Source organism: Loxodonta africana, chromosome 24 (genome assembly GCF_030014295.1).
Source record: "Loxodonta africana isolate mLoxAfr1 chromosome 24, mLoxAfr1.hap2, whole genome shotgun sequence".
NCBI lineage: Eukaryota > Metazoa > Chordata > Mammalia > Proboscidea > Elephantidae > Loxodonta > Loxodonta africana.
Window position 1 is genome coordinate 21,254,085 of NC_087365.1, and position 16,370 is coordinate 21,270,454.

The following is a 16,370-nucleotide window of genomic DNA, read 5'->3' on the forward strand; positions in this document are numbered from 1 at the left end:
CCACCAAGAAGACATAACTAATAAATATCTATGAACCCAATGACAGGACCCCAAAATACATAAAACAAACTGTAACAGCACTGAAAAGAGAAATGCACAGTTCCACAATAATAGCAGGAGACTTCAACACACCACTCTTGGTAAAGGATAGAATATCTAGAAAGAAACTCAACAAAGATACAGAAGATCTAAAGGCCAAAATCTACCAAATGGATCTCATAGACATATATAGAACATTCCACTCAGCAGCTGCATTGTATACATTCTTTTCCAATGCACGAGAAACATTCTCCAGAACAGACCACATTTTAGGCCACAAAGCAACACTCAATAAAATCCAAAATACGGAAATCATACAAAGCATTCTCTCTGATCACAATGCCATAAATGTAGAAATCAATAACAGGAAGGAATAAAAAAATCACATACAAGGAAACTGAACAACACCTTGCTTAAAAGCAACTGGGTAATAGAAGAAATCAAAGAGGGAATCAAAAAATTCCTAGAATCAAATGAGAATGAAAGCACATCTTACTCAAACCTTTGGGATACAGCAAAGGCAGTGCTCAGAGGTCAATTCATAGCAATAAATGCATACATCAAAAAAGAAGAAAAGGTTAAAATCAAAAGTTAGGCCTACAACTCAAATAGAGAACAGCAAAAAAAGCCTACACCCACCAAAAGAAAAGAAATAATATAGATTAGAGCAGAAATAAATGAAATAGAGAACAGAAAAACAACAGAAAGAATCAATAAGACAAAAAGTTGGTTCTTTGAAAAGATCAACAAAGAGGACAAAACATCGGCCACAGTCACAAAAGAAAAACAGGAGAGGAAGCAAATAACCCAAATAAGAAATGAAATGGAGGATATTACAAAAGACTGAACTGAAGTAAAAAGGATCATAACTGAATACTATGGAAAACCATACTCCAAAAAGTTTGAGAACCTAGATGAAGTGGACAAATTTCTAGAAACACAGTACCTACCTAAACTAACACAAGCTGAGATAGAAAATCTGAACAGATCCATAATAAGAGAAGAGATTGAAATGGTAATTAAAAAAAAAAAAAACTCCCAACAACAACAACAAAAAAGCTCTGGCCTGGATGGCTTCATTGGAGAATTCTACCGAACACTCAGAGAATAGCCCACATCAGCACTACTCAAATTATTTCAGATCATAGGAAAGGAAGGAATTCTCCCCAATTCATTCTACGAAGCCAGCATAACCCTGATACCAAAGCCAGGCAAAGATACCACAAAAAAAAAATTACAGACTAATATCTCTCATGAATATGTAAGCAAATATTCTCAACAAAATTCTAGCCAATAGAATTCAGCATCATATCAAAAAAATAATACACCATGACCAAGTGGGATTCATAGCAGGTATGCAAGTATGGTTCAACATTAGAAAATCAATCAACATAATCCACCACATATATAACACAAAAGAAGCACAAGATCATCTCAAATGATGCAGAAAAGGCATTTGATAAAGTCCAACATTCATTCTTGATTAAAAACTCTCAGCAAAATTGGAATAGAAGGGAAATTCCTCAACATAGTAAAGGGCATCTATACAAAACCAACAGCCAATATCATTCTCAATGGAAAGATGCTGAAAGTATTCCCCCTGAGAACAGGAATAAGACAAGGATGCCCTTTATTACCACTCCTATTCGATATAAAAAAAAAAAAAATTTTTTTTTTTATTCAATATTGTGTTAGAAGTCCTAGTTAGAGCAATGAGGCAAGAAAAAGTAAAGGGCATTCAAACTGGAAAGGAAGAAATAAAACCATCTCTATTCGCAGATGATATGATCCTATACATAGAAAACCTCAAAGATTTCACAAGAAAACTACTGGAACTAATAGAAAGATGGAGCAAAATAGCAGGATACAAGATCAAAATACAAAAATCAGTTGGATTCCTATACACCAACGAAGAGAACTTCGAAAAGGAAATTAAGAAAACTATACCATTTATAATTGACGCTCAAAAATAAAATACTTAGGAATAAGTCTAACCAGGGACATAAAAGACATATATATATGTGTACATGTGTATAAACTACAAAACACTATTGCAAGAAACCAAAAGAGACCTACATAAATGGAAAAACATACCATGCTCATGGACAGGAAGACTCAAACTGTGAAAATGTCAATTTTACCCAAAGCGATCTACAGATATAAAGCAATCCTGATCCAAATACTGACAGCATTCTTTCATGAGATGGAAAAACTAATCACCAACTTTATATGGAAAGGAAAGAGGCCCTAGATAAGCAAAGCATTACTGAAGAAAAAGAACAAAGTAGGAGGCCATACACTACGTGATCTTAGAACCTACTATACAGCCACGGTAGTCAAAACAGGCTGGTACTGGTACAACAACAGACACATAGAACAATGGAACAGAATTGAGAAACTAGGTGTAAACTGAGAAACTAGGTGTTGGAGAGGTTGCAGGGATATGGAACTCTTATTCACTGCTAGTAGGAATGTAAAATGGTACAACCACTATGAAAAACAACATGGCACTTCCTTAAAAAGCTTGAAATTGAAATATCATATGATCCAGCAATCCCACTCCTAGGAATATATCCTAGAGAAATGAGAGCCATCATATGAATAGACATATGCACACACCCATGTTCACTGCAGCATTATTCACAACAGCAAAAAGATGGAAACAACCTCAGTGCCCATCAACAGATGAATGGATAAACGAATTATGGTACATACGCACAATGGAATACTACACAATGATAAAGAACAATGATGAATCCGAGAAACATCTCATGACATGGGTGAATCTGGAGAGCGTTATGCTAAGTGAAATAAGTCAATCACAAAAGGATAAATACTGTAAGAGATCACTATTATAAAAACTCAAGAAAAGGTTTACACACAGAAAGAAACAGTATTTGATGGTTATGAGGAAGGCAAGGGGTAGGGAGAGGAAGTCATTAACTAGATAATAGATAAGTGTGTTAACTTTGGTGAGAGGGAAGACAGTACACAATATAGGGGAAGTCAGCACAACTTGATCAAGACTAAGTCATAGAAGCTTCACAGACACATCCAAACACCCTGAGGAACTGAGTTACTGGGGCTGAGGGCTGGGCACCATGGTCACAGTGGTCATCTAGGTCGATTGGCATAACAAAGTACATAAAGAAAATGTTCTAAATCCAATTTTGGTGAGTAACGTCTTGGGTCTTAAAAGCTTGCAAGCGCCCATCTAAGATACTTCTACTGGTCCCATCCCATCTGGAACAAAGACAAAGAAAACCAAAGACACAAGGGAAATGTTAGTCCAAAGTACTAATGGACCATAAGTACCACAGCCTCCACCAAACTGAGCCTAGAAGAACTAGATGGTTTCTGGCTACCACCACCAACTGCTTTGACAGGGATCACAATAAAGAGTCCTGGAGAGAGCAGAGAAAAAATGTAGAACAAAATTCAAATTCACAAAGATGCAACTTACTGGTCTCACAGAGACTGGAAGAACCCCAAGACAATAGCCCCCAGGAACCCTTTTAATTCAGAACTGAAGGTCTCCAAACAAACAACACACGTGAGGAGTGTGCTCCTTAGTTCAATCATGTATAGGAGATCAAAAGGGCAACACCGGCCCAAAAGCAATGGCAAGAAGGCAGGAAAGGATAGGAATAACGGGTGGATGGAAACAAGGAATTGGGGTACGGAAGGGGAGAGTGTTGACATAATGTGGGGATTGCAACCAATGTCACAAAACAATTTGTATATAAATTGTTGAATGAGAAACTAATCTGCTCCGTAAACTTTCACCTAAATCACACACACATATACACCAAAGATTACAGCCAAAAAAAAGAGAAAAATATCCACATATACTGCATTCCCTCAGTGACTCACTAGAATGGAAAGTTGGTGGGAACTTTTATACACAATAAAGGAAGAACAAAAGTAAAACTGATATATGTTATTATGAAAGGTAGAGTGAAGAACAGGATGTTGTGTGTATGTGTTTCCTCCTTTCTCCGTTTCCCACTGTGTTTATCAGGCTTCACCACATTCTAGTACATATTTATTCAGTTGAATAATCCATCACCTTTGAGGATATTTGACTTGGTGTAACAGGCCCCACCCTATGGTGTATACTGGAGAAAACAATTCAATAAGAAATACCTGACCAACAGCCCCTGAATGAAGAAACAACTCTGAAAAATGTCTAGAGTTAAAAAACAAAACAAAAAATCCAGGGTTCTTGAATTGACAGATGAAAGTAAAAAAATCAAAAGATACTTAGAACGCCATTTCTAGGAGGCAAAGTTCTCCAACTCAGCCATGTGGGATAAAAGAACGTTATAAAACCTTGCTACTCGATGCAATCTGCTTCTGAAAGATCACAGCCTTGAAAACCCTATGGAGCTGTTCAACTCTGCACACATGGGGTAACCATGAGTCAGAATCCAATCGACGGCAACTAACAACAACTCAAAGTGTAGTTCCGAGTCCACAGAATGACCTCAGGCCCAACCCCAACCTGTTGAATCAGAATTTTCATTTTAACAAGTTCCCCAGGTAATTCATATGAACTTAAAGTTTGATAAGCATAGGCTTAAAGATATTTGTTACGATTTTCTTAGTGTGAATAGTAAAGGTTTAGAGGAAAAAGTTCAGGCTGCACTACTTTTTTTTTTTTTTTTGGCTTTAACAAATATAAGTTTATTCTCTTACAGTCTAGTAGGCTACAAGTCTGAATTCAGGGCACCACCCCAGGGGAAGGCTTTCTCTCTTTTTGGCTCTGGAGGAAGTTCCTTGTCATCAATCTTCCCCTGGACAAGGAACTTCTGAGTGCAGGGACCCCAGCTCCAAAGGACACGCTATGTTCCCGGTGCTTCTTTCTTGGTGGTATGAGGTTGCCTTGTCTTTCTGTTCGCTTCTCTCCTTTATATCTCAAAAGAGATTGGTTTAGGACACAACCTAATCTTGTAGAGTGAGTCCTCCCTCATTAAAATAACTGCCTCTTATCCTGCCTCATTACTGTCATAGAGGTAGGATTTACAACACATATGACAAACTGGCGGACAATCACACAATACTTGGAATCACAGCCCTGCCAAATTGACACACATTTTGGGGGGACACAATTCAACCCATGACACAAGGTATCAGCACAGCAAAACCTTTAAGGGACTTAGGGTTCAGCGACTATACTCGAGTCCAGCAGTGCCTCCCCCTTAGTCCACTCTTTCACACTTACAGCTTCTACAATTACACTTTTTACAATTATAGTTAACCCTGTTAACAGCCAACATTCACAACTGAATCTTAGAATCGTATCAGCATTGCCCCCCAACCTCTCTTCACCAGACTCACCAGGAAAAGAGGAAACTATTCAGTGGGGATCCTCCCTTGTCCCCCTCAATTTGAGCCTAAGCACACCCGTGGAAACGTATAAACCATCCCCTCCATGCCTTTATCTCCCCCCATTTTTATTTTAGCTAGCCTGTGTTTAAGTTGCCTATCCCTATAAAACCAGCACTCTGAGGGGACAAGCGTGTTCTTTGGTCTGAAGATCTGTTCTGGTTGTAACTTTGAGCATTCATCCATAAACAAAGTCCAGTCCAAAGCAAGCCATCAAGTTCCAGCAATCTACACCAGCTCACAGTGTCAAACATCTCTCTTTCTTCATTCAGTAGGGTTCTGGTCAGCTCATCCCTAGACCCTGTGGGCTAGGCCAATGGGTACCAGCCATAAGCTTGGGGGTCCACACGTGTCCCTACACTTCAGACCAACCAGCCCCTTCTCTCTCTCTGTCATTCCTAACCCCTATGGGCTAGGTTAATGGGCACCACTCATAGGCTCAGGAGTCCACACAACTCCCTGCATTTTAGACAAGCCAACCTTTCTCTCTCTCTCTCATCCCTAGCCCCTGTGAACTAGGTCAATGGGTACCAATGGAACATGTCCAAACCCAGCCCATCTCTTCACTGCTGTCCCTCCCCCACTTCGACTCATCAAGTGGACCCAGGTGGTTACCACAAGTGAGCATACTAGGCTGTTAGGCTGCACTACTTTGAAATAGGGGGCAGTGTTGGTTCAGTGGTAGAATACTTGCTTTCCATGTAGGGGACCTGAGTTCAATTCACGGCTAAGGCACCTCACATGCAGGCACCACCTGTCTATCAACGGAGGCATGTGTGTTGCTATGATGCTGAACAGGTTTCAGAGGAGCTTCCAGGCTAAGATGGGCCAATCAAGGATGAGTTCATTCTTCCTAAGTGCAGGACTTAGGAGAGGATAAACCAATTAGGAGTCAGTCCTCACTTACAACGTAGAAACTTTAAGGATGATGGACCATTAAACAAGCTCAGGCCACCATCATCAGGGCTGCTGAGGTGGACGTGCCTTGCGTAGGTGGCAATCTGAGACCCTAACCTATGCCTCCAAATAGATGCACACCAGGAAGCCAGAGAGGAACTATGCTCCCCACTTCCACCACCAGCCATGCTTACCTTTTTTGGACACTCAAACTGCTTGAGTATACTACTCTGGGACCAAGAGTTGGGAAAAAAGGAATGAGCTTCTTTGTCTATTAAACCCTATTGTAAAGCAACAGTCTGTTTTCAGAACCTAGAACTAGGATGGCTTTGATTCATCTGGTTACTTATAACTAAATTTGCAAAGGGGGCACATGAGTTACTTATACTGTTGAAATATTCCTACAACCTGGTCCCGCTTTGGGATTCTAAGCTATAAATAGAAGCCCTGTGAAGGTCAAAGCTGCAGTCTACTGGACCCATCAAATGAGAGTGAACACAGTGGAACCATGTGACCTCCTGGACATGCACACTGAAGTGAGCCTAGATCTTGGAAATGGTCCAAGACTTCCGGAGGGTCTCACTTGGATTTCTGCAGCCTTGTTGCATTTGAGTTTGAATGGTGCTGTGTTCTTCCAGCTAGGGCCATCCCTGTACTGTCTCTTTAATTTAAGTGTTCCTGTTACTATGCCCCACCAGGATCTGGTGCCAAAAATAAACATTCTCTACAATTATTTTTGTGACATGGAAGAATGAGTTAGATTCTCTGAGTCTTTGATGCCTAGGCACAATTATTGAAGAGAAGTTGATATCTAAACGTACCAAAATGAACACAGGAGCAGTATTATCAAAACTGCATATACCAGGGCAGACTATGGCTTGTGTGTGAGTGTGAGTATGCTTCAGAATTGAAAATTATAGTTATGGCTGAACCAAACTTACAAAATGTTCAAAGGGACAGTTCCAAATGGGGGAAAAAAATCCCTTAAGGCTGTTTAAAGAGAAATTTGAGGAAATCAGAGTATAAGGGCTACTTTTCTTATCTGCGAAGAAAACACAAAATTTTAAAATGCCTATGAAAGAATAAAGAGACAAGAATAGCCAAGATACTTCTAAAGAAGAGTAGGAAGGGGTATCTTCCAAATATAGGTAGTGTTATGGAGTTACAGTAATCAAGAGATTGCTGTGGACATAGGGATGGACAAGTTGACTGATAGACTAGAGTAGGGAGCTCAGAAACTAGCCTGTTGATGTGTGAAACTTTGATATGTGAATATGGCAGCATGGCAGATCACTGGAGAAAGTGGAATTATTTAATAGATAAAACTTTAACAGATGATTATCTAGGTGGATAAAGATGATAATAGATTCCTACTGCATACCATGCACAAACATAAATTCCAGGTAGTTTAAAAATCTACATGTCAAAACCAAAACTTTGGAAGTTTTAAAAGACAATATAAATAAAAATATTTCAGACTTTGGGGTAGTTGAGGATTGCTTAAACGAGCCTCAAGTAGGCTCACAATAGCAATTAAAACAAAAAGAATATTAAAATTAAGAAATCTGTTTATCAAATGACACTTTTAATAAAGTGAAGACCATGTTATAAACTGGAGAGAGATGTTCACAACCACACATCTGACAAAAAAAATACTATTTACCATCAACAGATGAACAGATTAACAAATTGTGGTACATACATGCAATGGAATACTATGCAATGATAAAGAATAATGACAAATTCTTAAAACATCTCACAACATGGATAAATTTGGAGGACATTATGCTGAGTAAAGTAAGTCAATCACGAAATGACAAACATTGTATGAGACCACTACTATAAAGTAAAAACAAAAAGTTTATACACAGAAAAAGAAAAAACATTTTTGATGGCTACCAGGGCTGGGATGGGGAGGGAGGGAAAATTACCAATTAGACAGAAGATACAAGTTAATATTGGTGAAGGAGTAAAGACAATACATTGTATGGGGGAAGTCAGTACAACATGACCAAGGCAAGAGAGGACACTGAGTAAGAATAAAGGGTAACTACAGTAACTACTATATTTGTTGTACAGTAACTACTATAGCATAGACAATCCTGCAGCAATAGTAGCAACAAACAGTAATTTACAAATGGACATATAGGTAGATAGATATGCCAAGAGGTGTGGGAGGATGTAAGAGAATACCCCACTGGCAAATAGACATTTGGTGGTAGATATTTCTACATACGATTGTAGGTGCAGCTCATATACAGCACACAAGGGGTATAGTCAGGGAAGCCTCTTAGACATAATCAAACACCTCACAGGGTGAATATTCTAGGCTAGAAGACAAAGGACCATAGACTTGGGGGACATCTACGTCAACTGGCACAACATAGTACGTAAAGTCAATGTTCCGCATCCGACTTTGGTGAGTAGCATCTAGGGTCTTAAAAACTTGCGAGCAGCCATCTAAGATACAACTATTGGTCTCTTTCCATCCAAAGTTAGGGAGAGTAAAGGAGACCAAAGACTCAAGTGAGCAATTAGTCCAAAGGACTAGTGAACCACAGACCACATGACTCTGAGACCAGAAGTAGATAGTGCCCAGCTACTGCTACCAACTGCTCTGACTGGGGTCACAACAGAGGGTCCTGGACAGAGCAGGAGAAACCTTTAGCACAAAAAAAATCTAATTCACAAAAAATACTGGGCTTGCTGGTCTGTTAGAGACTGGAGGAACCCCTGACACTATAGCCCTGAGATACCCTTCTGACCAGGAAATGAAGCCATCCCCAAAGACCACCTCCCAGCCAAACAATAGACAAACACATAGGATAAACAATGATACCTGACAGGAATGTGCTCCTTAGAACAATAAGATGAGAAGACAGGAAGGGGTAGATAATCAGAACAAAAGAAAATGTAGAAACTAGGGCAGAAATGGAAAGAGTGCTGACATGTTGTGGGGAATGAAACCAAGGTCATAAAACACTTCATGTGCTAACTATTGAATGGGAAAATAATTTGCTCTGTAAACTTTCACGTAAAGCACAATAAAAAAAGAATACTATTGAAAATACATAAACAATTACTATAAAACAATAAGAAAAGAAAAATAACCCAATTTAAAAAGGAGCAAAAGACACAAACAGGCATTTTACTGAGAAGAAACATGTGGCCCAAACCAAAATAAAACATTTTTTTTACAGCAATAAACAACAACAGTGGCAACAAAAACAAACAAGAAAAGAAGAGGTATTTGTTCTCTTTACTGATCATGGAAAGGCAAACCAAGGCCACCATGAGACACCATTTTATACCCATCAGAGTGGGAAATATCAAGAAATCTGATAATATCAACTGTTGGCAAGCGTCTGCCTTGATAGGCTGTCTTGCATATACTGAAGGAAGCACGAATTGGTACAGTCACTTTGGAAGACAATTTAGCATCATTTTGTAAAACTGAACGTTCGTAACCTTTGTGACATAGCGATTCCACATTTTGGTATAGAAAACGGCTTGTACGTGCATATTAGGAGATAAGTGTGCAGGGATGTTCACAGCAGATCTGCTTGTAACAACAATAAACTGGAAATCACAAAAATGCCTACCAACAGAAGAATAGATCAATCAATTATAGTACGGTCATGTCATAGAATGTGAGAAGTCAAAGCAAGCTAGAACTACATGTAACAATATGGATAAATCGTGCATAACCAGTTGCCACTGAGTATAGACTCTGACTAATGGCAGCCTCATGTATGTCAGAGTAGAACTGCGCTCCATAGAGTTTTCAATGGCTGTGATCTTGGAAGTAAATTGCCAGGCCTTTCCTCTGAGGTACCTCTGTATGGATTTGAACTCCCAACGTTCTGGTTAGCAGCTGAGTGCTTAACCATTTATGCCACTCAGAGACTTGTGACCCTGTAGGACAGAACTGCCCCATAAGGTTTCCAAGGAGTGGCTTGTGGATTTGAACTGCTGACCTTCTGGTTAGCAGCTGAACTCTTAATCAATGTGCTACCAGGGCTCCAAATCATACAGAGATATACTTAATAGTATTTTTTTAAAAAAAGTTTTTACTAGTATCATAGGAAAAAGTACATATATATATATCTCTCTCTCAAAGTGTGGTGAACTGATGTAATAAATGGCCATGTTTCATCAATTCATCACTCCTCACTTATGACTTATTTTTCAGCTGAATATGGCAAAAGTGACATTGCGCTAGTTTTGAGTCTAGCTCAAAGCCAAGATGTGAACAAACCTGGGCTAGCCTACTGACAGACGAGAGGCTATGTGAAAAGAGCTCGTTGTCTTAACTGCAGCTGTTCTAGACCATCCTATAGCCAAATGACCCCTGAACATGAAGATGAGTCCAGCCAAGATCACAGTGGCCTACCTGACGCTCATGAGTGAGACCAAATAAGACCAGAGGAACCTCCCAGCAACCTACCGACTTGCCAGTTGTAATGACAGCTTATTGTTTAGGCTCTTGAATTTTGCGGTGGTATTTGTTACGCAGTGATAGCTAACTGATACAATATATGTGTGGAGGTGTGATTTTTTTTTTTTTTTCACAAATACACCCATTTAACCAGCACCTGCATCAAGAAAGATAACAATACCAGCACTCCAGAACTACTGCTCTCGCTCCCTTGTAATCACTAGCCACCCCACTCCCCACCCAGGGTAACTATCCTTTTAACTTAATATAAACAAATAATAATGCTACATATAGTTTTTTGTATTAAGTTCCTTTTGCTCAATATTTTACTTGTGAAAATCATCTATTTTGTTGGGTGTCATTGGGGATTGTTCATTGTCATTGCTGTACAGTTGTAAAATGGTGGGAATAGTAGCATAAGAACCTGTATAAATTCATGAGGGAGAATGATGAGAATGACCAACAGCACAAAGCTGATTCCCTTTAGGTGGAGGTCAGATATACCTCCACTCTCCAACCTCTTTCCCAATTCTGTGTGGCTATGGCTACATGGAACTCACAGATCATATTTACAGCTAAGTGGCTTCTTAGGAAACAATAGGGTACAACTTGGGATCAGCATCAATAGGCTACAAATTGGGATCAGGGTCAGGAAGCACCCAGGCCAAGTCTGGATGGCTCTCCAGAAGAGGAGAATATTCCTCCCTTCTTCCACACAGAACAGCTTTCTCTGCTCTTCTCGGCCCTGCAAGCAAGCCGACCCTTCTCTCTGTCGTGTGTGCCACCTCTCAGCCATGCAAGGCTCCTCTCAGCCTCCTGAGGATAGGCTTCTTCCTCAGCTTCCTAAGGATAGGCCTCCTATCGGCCCCCTGAGGACAGGCTTCTCTCAGCTCCCTGAGGAAAGGCTTCCTCTCAGGCCCCTGAGGACAGGCTTCCTCTCAGCTCCCTGAGGACAGGCTTCCTCTCAGCTCCCTGAGGACTAGCTTCCTCCCAGCCCCCTGAGGATAGGCTTCTTCCTCAGCTTCCTAAGGGTAGGCCTTCTCTCATCCCACTGAGGTCAGGCCTTCTTCCTCAGCTTCCTAAGGATAGGCCTCCTCTTGTCCCCCTGAGGTCAGGCTTCTTCCTCAGCTTTCTAAGGATAGGCCTTCTCTCATATCCCTGAGGACAGGCTTCCTCTTAGCTCCCTGAGGACAGGCTTCCTCTCTCCCGGAGGACTGGCTTCCTCTCAGCCCCCTGAGGACAGGCTTCTTTGCTTTTGGCTTCCTGGCCTCAGCCTCTCCACTGCTAACTGACCCAGCTCACAGCCAGTGTAGCAGTTTTGTTCAGCTCTTTTAGCTGCATTCCTAGCACCAGGCTTCTGCCATCAACATTGATTCTGCCGCAGGGCCCCTTCCGGGCCTATCACCACTACTCTGCTGAGGGCCCCTTCGGGGCCTATCACCACTACTCTGCTAAGGGCCCCTTCCGCGCCTATCACCACTACTCTGCTGAGGGCCCCTTCTGGGCCTATCACCACTACTCTGCTGAGGGCCCCTTCCTGGCCTCTTGTTATCTTCAGTCTTATAGGCCTTGACCCGTGTTACAGCTCTTTTACAAGGTTCTTCCCCCTCTCTCTCTGCTCTTTCTCTCCTTGCCTCCTCTTCTTTTCTCCTTCTTTCTTTTTTTCTGTTTCTAGCTGCAAACCTCTGTGGGACTGGTTGCATATATAAGCAAACTCCTTGTCAATTTCAAGGCATGGCCCTCCCACCAGGGCCATGAACGGACCAATCCCCTCTCAGTAGGCCATAGACACTTCATTTGCATACCAGGCTATAGTCACTTCATTTGCATAGTATATTGACCAATCCCTGCAAGGTGCATACCAATAACAGGGCAGGCTGCAGCACAGGGCCAGACAAAAAGTATCAAACCACAAGTTGTTTACAGGTTAACCAGGAAATGTCAATAAACTTGGACAAAAGGAATGAACACTCTGGATTAGAAAATTAGGGCAAAGGTAACTCCTCAGGGTTTAGGAGGAAAACCTCTCAAGCTGTTTTTCCAAAGAACCAAGACAAAAGGCCACATAAAGGAACTCATTTCACCACAACAGTATTCCATTGTGTGAATATATTACAATTTATTTATTCATGTAATAAGTAGACATTGGGTTAGTTCCAGTTTAAGGTTATTATAAACAATGCCTCAGTGAATATTATAGTACATGTTTTTTGGTGACTATATGTGTGCATTTCTGTTGGGCTTATCAATGTATTTTTAAGTAAACAATATATGTCTCAAAAGATTACATACAGTACAATACCATTTTTATTAAGTCAAAGCAACTAAACTAAAAAAATAAAATTTGTTATAGGAATACTCATAGATGTGATAAAGCTATCTGTCTGTTTATTCATCCATATATGTACATGTAAATGTATATTTTTGTATAAGTGAAAAAGAACAAGAACTATACATACAAGATTTAGTTTCAAGGTTACCTCAGTGGGTGGGGGTGGGGAGAAGGAGACAGGAGGATTAGATAAGAGGAAGAAACCACGTACATAAGTATATCGTTGGCAATGTTCAACTTTTTGTGTTGTGTAATAATTTCATGGGCATTTGTTATAAGTAGACTAATATGGTCTTGCATTAACCAATAGGGGTGTGTCATGAACTGAGGTCTAGTATTTATTCAATGTGGTGTCCTGATGTCTATTAAAATACGAGCAGCATTACTTACTTAAAATAGGGAGTTAGAACTGAATGGGCCTGAAAAGTAACAAGTCCACCTGCAGATTCTACATCTGAAAAGACTGAAGACCATGAAGTTTAACTGACTTGGCCAAAGTCATTCACGTATTTTTAGTACATGAATTCAATGCGGAAAAAGTATATTTTAAAGGCAGCGTTTTTCCCTCCGGTTGTTTAGGCTTGACGTGAACTGTTTGATTACAAACATCAAGTTCTGGTGTTTAAAAAATTGTCATCATGGTCAAGCATCATAAACCTCAATTACTTCTGCCTTCTCCCATTTGGAGTGTTCTTGCTCCAGATAAATTTCCTGAACTTAGTTGTTAAATTTGTAGGAATGCCATAGGGAGAAATTAAGATTTTTTTTTTGCCAATAATATGATTAATCACTGTGCATTTCTTAGAGCTCAGAGGGAATCCTGGGTCAGGCAGCGCTGATGATTGAGAGCAAGTTCTCTTGCAGCTGGGTGAACTTGGCCTCACATTCTTCCCTCTCAAATTTGTGTCAAGAGGGGAATTTGGCCACAGAGTTACAGTAGAAATGCTGGCATTGGTTTTCTTATTGCTTACCTAGGAGCATCCATCAAAATATATCTGGCTTTCATTTCCCTAGTGAGGCAACCCCTTCAAATTGGTGGGGATGGGGGAAGGATCTGCCCCTTCCCCCACAAACATCTCTGACCTGTCTCAGTCTTTCTTCCTTCCAATCACGTGCTCAAGAATGTCAAAGTGGGAAGATTTCCAGGTCGATTCTGCATTTTGGTCACACCCCCCCCCCCATTAATCCGATGCTTTTGCTCCCTTCCACAACAGAGAGAACTCCTAAATTCACTGCACGCACATCATTTCAATTTTTTCCTATCCCTGTTATGTTATTTAAACTTTTCCTACATATCAATTAGTTTGAAATAATAAGTCTTTAGGCTATCCATTAATTGCTGCACTGTAGACATGATCTGTATTTAAAATTCTGCAAGGAAAATTAAGCTGAAGCACAAAGGCGTCTTGGCTAGCAGTGAAGGCTTCCTACCCCTTCAGAGAAGCAAAGGGAGATAACGGGGCCAGGGAATACACAGGAGGTTCCTTCCCGAATTTATCCTTTGCCAGTATGAGTGGGGAACACAGGCCATTCCAGCTGTGGGCTCTTCTTCTTCCTCGCTTTTCAGTTTTCATTTGGAATTCCTACTGTATTTGGTCATGCCGAGGGAGAAGAAAGGGGTTGTCAGCCAAATGTCCTTTTCTAGTAGAAATTTATTTGAAATAGTCTAAGGGCAACTTGGCTTTGTGATTAATTTCCCTCTCCCTCTTCCCCACAGAAAAACAGCACGTCTCCATTCTGTAATCTTGGTTAAGTTTGTGGGAGGTGAAGGGGACAGAAAGGGTGAGGAAGAGAAAAAGGAGAGATGTCACAGCTGGCAGGCTTTCCCAACCATGCCTTGATTTTAGTAAACACTATGGTTTGATTGGAAGAAATATGACTTGGAAGGAGGAAGACCTTGCAGGATTCCCTGTTGCTTACTAAGAGCCTCTGGGGTTTGGGGGTTTGCAAGGTTTCCTGCTGCCTAATCAAGGCTCTAGGCTGTGCTGAAAATACCCTTTCAGAAATAAGGGCTTCCTCCTGACACACTCCCACCCTAGTGAGTGATAGTTTCAGCAACTGAGCCTCGTGAAATCACTTTTTTTTTTTTTTTTTAATGGAAAGAGAAAGGAAAGATGGAAAGAAAATTAGAAAGGGACTCACGGGTGACATTTCTCACACCCTCCCTACCCAGGAACGTTTAAGTTTATTGATGTTTACTTTGCTTGCGCGTGCCCTTCTTTTTTTCTCTTGGGCTTCTCGGTTTTTTTTTTTTTTTTAACCTCAGCGTGATTAATCATTTTGATTGCCAAGCTGGCAGAGCCAAGCATCGCGAGGTCATTCTTGCCCCCTAGTGGTGGAACAGTACATTAACGTGCTAGAAATGTTTCAGGCCTGTGACAGGTAAATGTTTCAGAGTTTGGGGAAAGAATGTTCTTTGCTGAATAACTTTTTGGCCGACACCTACACAAGCACATAAAATGCCTCAGTACAGGAGATTTTGTTGAAGGGACATCCTGGGGCATCACAGTTTAAGAGATTCATACAAAGGTAAGAGAATCTTTGTAGGGAAATACTTTCTTTTCCTTGTTTGCATTGAATTTATTACTATTTAGGTGTGGTTACATAAATGTAACGCTCTATATTTTTCTCCCAGTACAAGAGTGTTTACAGCAGCCTCACTTGTAATAGTCAAAATCTGGAAACAACCTAATTGTCCATCAACAGTGGACTGGATAAATACACTGTGGTATATTTAAATCTACCACTTGTCTGTTGGTTTGTTGTACTGCTGTGGCTTGCATGTTGCTATGATGGTAGAAGCTATGCCATTTGTATTTCAAATACCAGGAGGTCACAGTGGTGGACAGGTTTCAGCAGAGCTTCCAGACTAAGACAGACGAGGAAGAAAGGCTTGATGATCTTCTTCCAAAAATTAGCCAATGAAAACCTTATGAATCACAAGAGAACACTGTCCGACTTGCTTTGGACATGTCATCAGGCGAGATCAAGAACATCATGTTTGGTGAAGCAGAGGGCCAGTGAGGGCAAGGGAGGCCCTAGATGAAATGGATCGGCACAATAGTTGTGATGATGGGGTTCAACGTGCTGGCAATTATGTGGATGATGCAGGATAGGGGCGATGCTTTGTTCTGTTGCACATTAGGTCACCATGAGTTGGAGTCGATGGACAGCAGCTATCAATCAATTGAGCAATCTATCTTAAAATACTATATGCTGTTGTCGTTGTTACGTGCTGTTGAGTTGACCCCATGTAACAGAGCGGTACTGCCCCAT

At 40.7% G+C, this 16,370-nt stretch overlaps 1 protein-coding gene across 2 annotated transcripts in view; it reads right to left on the bottom strand.

Moving 5' to 3' along the window:
• PLCB1 (phospholipase C beta 1) overlaps positions 1–16,370 on the bottom strand; it is an 845,524-nt gene that overhangs the window by 43,192 nt on the left and 785,962 nt on the right. The window lies entirely within an intron of this gene.